At 41.0% G+C, this 5,656-nt stretch overlaps 1 long non-coding RNA gene across 1 annotated transcript; it reads right to left on the reverse strand.

Annotated features, from left to right (window-relative positions):
• Nucleotides 1-1,416: 1,416 nt before the first annotated feature.
• Nucleotides 1,417-5,397, reverse strand: LOC148330248 (uncharacterized). Its single transcript, XR_015845097.1, has 3 exons — nucleotides 4,809-5,397; nucleotides 4,602-4,644; nucleotides 1,417-3,860 (listed from the first exon to the last, which is right to left on the reverse strand). It is a non-coding gene; the product is annotated as an uncharacterized LOC148330248 (long non-coding RNA).
• Between the last annotated feature and the right edge of the window lie 259 nt (nucleotides 5,398-5,656).

Genomic DNA, 5,656 nt, shown 5'->3' on the forward strand with positions numbered 1-5,656 from the left:
AAATGAGAAATTATAGTCATATTTATAAATATGTTAATAATTACGATTCTTCTATGGTGTTACTTATATAATAATTAGAATTCTAACCAAATGATTTGAGGCCTTGGAGTGGAGAGCTCCCCAAAATGGGCTTCCATAAAAAAACTGCTAGTATGAAGTTGAAATACGAAGTTTAGGCAAATGTTTTGTTTTAGTTAATAATAATAATAATCCAAATGTTGATCATCTCTGGCTGTTCTTTTGCACTTTGTTGGCCACTTGCTCGCTTTGATTTAGTTCAGACTCATCTGGACAAAGCAATTTTGGCATGATTAGGAAAGATCCTTTCGTTTTTTTACGTATAGCATGAATACATTGCATTATTCCTTATGGACTCGCAACATTCTTTATTGGCTGTATCGAAAGGTTCGCCTTTCAATATGCATCGTCCAAAATGTTGCAAAAAAATAGAAGCCTTATTTCTTATTTATAACCAAAATATAAATAATAACACGCACACGGGCAGGTTGTTTATGTTTTGAAAAAGGACGACGAGTCAAGTGGGCTGTAAAAATAATCGTGGGCGCCGGATGATGAGACGTGGACGGTGGGGAAGCGGGGCTGGGGTGGGGGGTGGTCAGCGTCCACAGAAGACGCCCAAGTACAGCTGCCAACGCATGAATGTTTGATAAGATCCCGTTCTTAAGTCCACGTCAACCTCCGCGGCCGCGCCGTGACATCTGCCGCGGACATGCTGCTGCAAGACTTGCCAGAAGATGACAATGATGCGACCCCGCCATGCAAGTCCACGTCTGGTGTACTTTGAACGTGTCTTAATTCATGGCGCTCGTGGCGTGGGAATACAATACGAGTGATACGGTGATCGCCTATATACGAAAAGCATTTCAATTAATTCAAGACTAGGCTCTTATTTGCCGATGACTGCATCATTCATTCACGAATTGTGAGCAAAACACATATGGAAGCCTTATACAAATGACATTTCGGAGCTTTTTTTAAAATTTATTTATTTATTTATTTTTACTTTAAAATAAATTACACGATCATTTATTGTCGGTGTTTAAGACTCGTGAAATCTCCAATGAACATGTTTACCTTTGGCGTGTGTCAGTCCAATTTTGTTACTTTGAATATCAAGACAAAAGTCGCGAGGGAGCACGTGACGTTGAGCGAGAAGCTAGGGGCACCCCCTGATGGAGTGACTGACTTGTGTGCCGCCACATTGGAAGAGAGAGCGGCGCAAGCCTGCGATCCAACCTACCGCCACCCGAAACACACGCGCGCACACGCGCGCGTGCACACGTTCGTTGGACAGGAAATTGTGCATGTCAATGTTGAAGAAGTTGTCCTGAGGTGCAAATGTGAGTGCTGTAAGGAAGAGGTTAAGCGATCCGGAAAAATAAATCAAACTATGACTTCTTTCAATCTTTATTTGAGGCCACTTAACGAAAGTAATTTCATTTCATCCAACATTCCAAAATGGTTTACATGAAGTCTAAACTTTCAGGTTAAACTGAAAGTATTGTTTGCACCGCGTAATAAAGCCTACATAAAGTTTAACATTTCAGGTTGTGCATGAGTAAAAGCAAAATTATTAACATTACTCTTTCTTTTTCTTCATTACACTTCTTTTATTATTGTTATTATTTTTATTATTATTATTATTATTATTATACAATGTTGTATTTTTATCGGTATGAAATTCCTCAAGGCAAACTCGTTCTTTGTTTAGAAGGAAGTCAATCAAAAATGAGTCACGTGATTCACTTTCGGGGACGCCTACATTTAAGAATTCATGGTCATCAATAAAGAAAACATTTTAGCATTCGCTGCAACTTGGTGTTAAAGGGCTTATCCGTTGTGCTAATGAGTACCGAATTTGGTCATGAGCATAAGTGCTGAAAAGCAGCTCTAATGTGCTGTGTGATTTTGATAGTTGGAACCGATGCTTCATATTCCAACAGCAACCGACAAGCAATATTGCAATGTTGAACTGCTGCACTTTATCTTGACAGTGTACTCTTTTGCTCAGCCTTGCTATTTTGAGCATTGAATCCTGAAAAAGGACGGTTGAGGACGTGGTTAAAATAAGATCATGCACTGAAGTCTGGATTTGCACGCTGAAATTTGCTCATTTTGGGGGTCACCATTTCGCAGCATCCCCACTTTGGAGCGGGCCAAACTCCTTTATGTACAGTTCCTTATTTGATGCGTTACGGTGAGGGTGCGGTTGGGGTGAGTAGTTCAGACCCGGCTTGCCCATAAGGCCGAATGAGCGAATACAAAGGCTGCTGTTGCCACTAGAGGGCACCCCAAAATCACCCACAGTGTAAAAATATTAAAACGTATTACTATTAACGTTTCAAATAGACATGCAAACACGGATTCCCCCACCCATTCCACCTCCAAATGATCTATTTTATTGTGACCCCCACAGAACTTTGAAAACATGTTGAAACGAAATAAAACAGGTCCATCAAAGTTACGGCCCGCGGGCCAGAACCGATTCGTCACGGGGGACGGGGGGGGGGGCATCTGTCAATGGTTCAATCAAAGTACCTGTTGTTTCTAATTTTGTCCTGTGGCGGGCGCTCTGGCAACGACGCCTGATATTGCCACTCTTGTGAAGGCTTAAACAAGCAAATTTCCATGAACAGTCAGCCTACTTCATATTCAACGCTGCTGTGAACACCGCACGTCTGTGAAAACGAATAAACCCTGTAGAAATATTTGCTATGTATTTTCTGTATACATGTATAAGGTAGGCAGATAACAACATGACTCGTGACGAATACTTCCCAAAATCCTCACGTACATTCTTACGGAGTGGTACGCTGAGGTTGTCAGATTTACACATGGCGGCGAAAATTGACCTGATCAACATTAAAAGCAATTTCTAAATGACAATAGAACAACCCGAGACACGCTTCTGTACGTTGCACGTGGCAAAAGTGAGGAATAAATAAATGAAGTTAAAAAATGTCACATTGCGCATATTATTTGGAACAAGGGAATAAGCAATAAATGTCAATTTGTTTTCCAAATGCATTTGTAATTATTCACATCAAAACAGTGCAAAACATTTGGAATTGACTTTACTGAAATCTTATGAAGCCGCAAAGAAAGAAAGAAAGAAAGAAAAAAAGAAAGAAAGACAGAGAGAAAGAAAGAACTGAAGTATCATTTGTAATATATCAATTATTTTGCACGGTGTACTTTATAAGTTGATCCCTTGCTTCGATCAAACAACATGCAAATCAGTCAATATCCATCGATGATAATAATATAATAAAACGAATAAGTAAATTAAAAAAAACGTAAATGACCGATGGTGGGAGAATGTAAAGTAAACTCTCGTCCGATAGCGAGGCAATAAGCCGAAAAGTCAAGCCTCACTTAGAACACAATGGTGGATCCATCACGCTGGTGACACACACCGCCAAGCAAGAACACCCCGACGCCACCACCGACCCCACCCCGAGACAACACACACGTACGTCACTATCGCTGCATGGAAATGACTTATGACGCAAAAAGTGCAATTTCATCTGCGCAGACCTGCAGAAGAAGCCGACCTTAGTCAGTCAGACCCCCCATACACCCCATATATATATATATATATATATATATATATATAGGATAGGATCTTTCCTTTGAGCCCAACTTGGAAACATTTTGCATGAAGTTTCGTTATTAGTTGACACAAGGTGAATCTTAATGTCGAGGAGGGTTTTTGTTGGACGGGTGGGGGGTGCTAAGGGCGAGGGGGGTTGTCCCTCATTAACTGTCGCTAACAAGCCGTGTAAATACACTGATTGGACAGCTCCGATACAAGCGCGCGGCTCTGCCAGGAAGTGCCCCTAATGAGAACACACAATGCAAACGAGACAGAAGAAGAAGAAAAAGAAGGGGGGGGTGGAGGGGGGGGGGTCAGTGTCCCAAGAAGAAAAGAAGCAGAGAAATGTTGGAAACTTTTGTTGCGAGTTCTGCTGCGTTTCACTCCGTAAAAATGTGCTTTTTTTCATTGAACAAGTGTCATAATTATTGTTGCGCATTAAAAGGCCAACCCTAAATGTTATGCAGCTAAAGCCTTATTTGTGGGTTCATAAATTTGATTAAAAACTTAAATATGAAGAAGTAAAAAAAGCCTCAAATGAAAATGAATCGTTGGAAAACTTAAAATAGGAAATACATAAATTTGTTATATAATAATGCTACATAAACTGTTATCAACAATAATAAATAATTATTATATAGATAATAACATCTATGGAGTCTAATAAAATATAAAGAAATATATAAATGCAAATTAAATATTTCAGCGGAATCCAAAACTGGAATTTTAAATGATAGTTAGGGTTTACGTTGACATTTGCAAGGGTGAAGCGGCAAATTAAAGAATGTTGAACGTTGCAGCGGTGAATTGGCGTACTTTTATTGGAATATTCTTTGCCAGGACAAAGTTTATTTACTGCACAACAAAATTAACCAATTACATATTATTTCGTAATTTGTCGTCATTATGACATTTGCGCAATTACATGAATTATATGAACAAAAATGTGTTATGTTTGAAAGTTGACATTTGAGTTGATACTCACATGATACCGCTGTTCAATTTCGACTTTGTCCACGCATGCAACGCTGTACCACAACCGCAAAAATAAAAAAAAAACAAAATCAAACACGTTAAAAAGCATTCTTGCCATAAGTAAAAACTAACGAAACGAAATTCACACATACATGCATATAAGGAAAAAAAACATTTCAAGAGATATTCTGCCAAATAGAACAGAAATGTTTCTTACCGTCCCTGCGTGATTCTGCGCGTCGCTCCGTGTGTGCTACAGCATGTGGCCTGCCCACATGCATGCATGCATGCAGGCATGCAGGCAGACCCCTCGCTCCATGATGCGCGTGCACGTGCGTGGCCACATTTGCACGCACACATTCACCCACGTGCACGCACACTTACAGAGGTCACAACTGCAACCCCTTACTATACCCTTTTCTTTTTTTCTTCCCGTTAACTCTCTCACTCTCTCTCTCTCTCTCTCTCTCTCTCTCTCTCTCTCTCTCTTTCTTTCTCTGTCGTGACGCCACATGCCGCTTCTCATCCACTTTTACCATAGCGCGGTTAACGACCAAGAGCTGTCCCAAGCCTGTGGTGTGTTTGTGTTCAACGCCATGCAAATAAGTAAGTAAGTAAGCCGACACATACCCTCCAGTCCCACCCACCAAATAAGCCCCCCGCTGCTCGGAACATTGAGCAAGCCCTCGGATAAACACACAATTAGCGGCAGGTGAATAAACTTGTTTGGGAGGGGGTGTTAATTACATGCTTAACGTAAACAAAAGGCGAGTAAAAGAATGTGAATTAGCAGTGCCCCTCCCCTCCCTCCCGCCACCGCGCCACCCTTCTCCATTCAGGTTTTGCATTTCACCTCTTGTCCAATCTAGCTGCGATTTCCGAATTGCCTGCGAGGGTTGAACACTACGACACCCCCCAAAGAGTTTCCACTAATGCTAGATAACACCTGCAAGTTGACATTTCAATGGCGCACTCCTAAATTGGTGCGCCAGCAGAGCCAGTCAGGTAAGGAGGCTTTGCATTATACGACGCTTCTAAGCCCTTCACTTGTAACTTCATTTGGCC

The sequence above is a fragment of the Idiotropiscis lumnitzeri genome, chromosome 9 (genome assembly GCF_059441095.1).
Source record: "Idiotropiscis lumnitzeri isolate Australia: NSW breed Sydney's pygmy pipehorse chromosome 9, RoL_Ilum_1.0, whole genome shotgun sequence".
Classification (NCBI taxonomy): Eukaryota; Metazoa; Chordata; class Actinopteri; order Syngnathiformes; family Syngnathidae; genus Idiotropiscis; species Idiotropiscis lumnitzeri.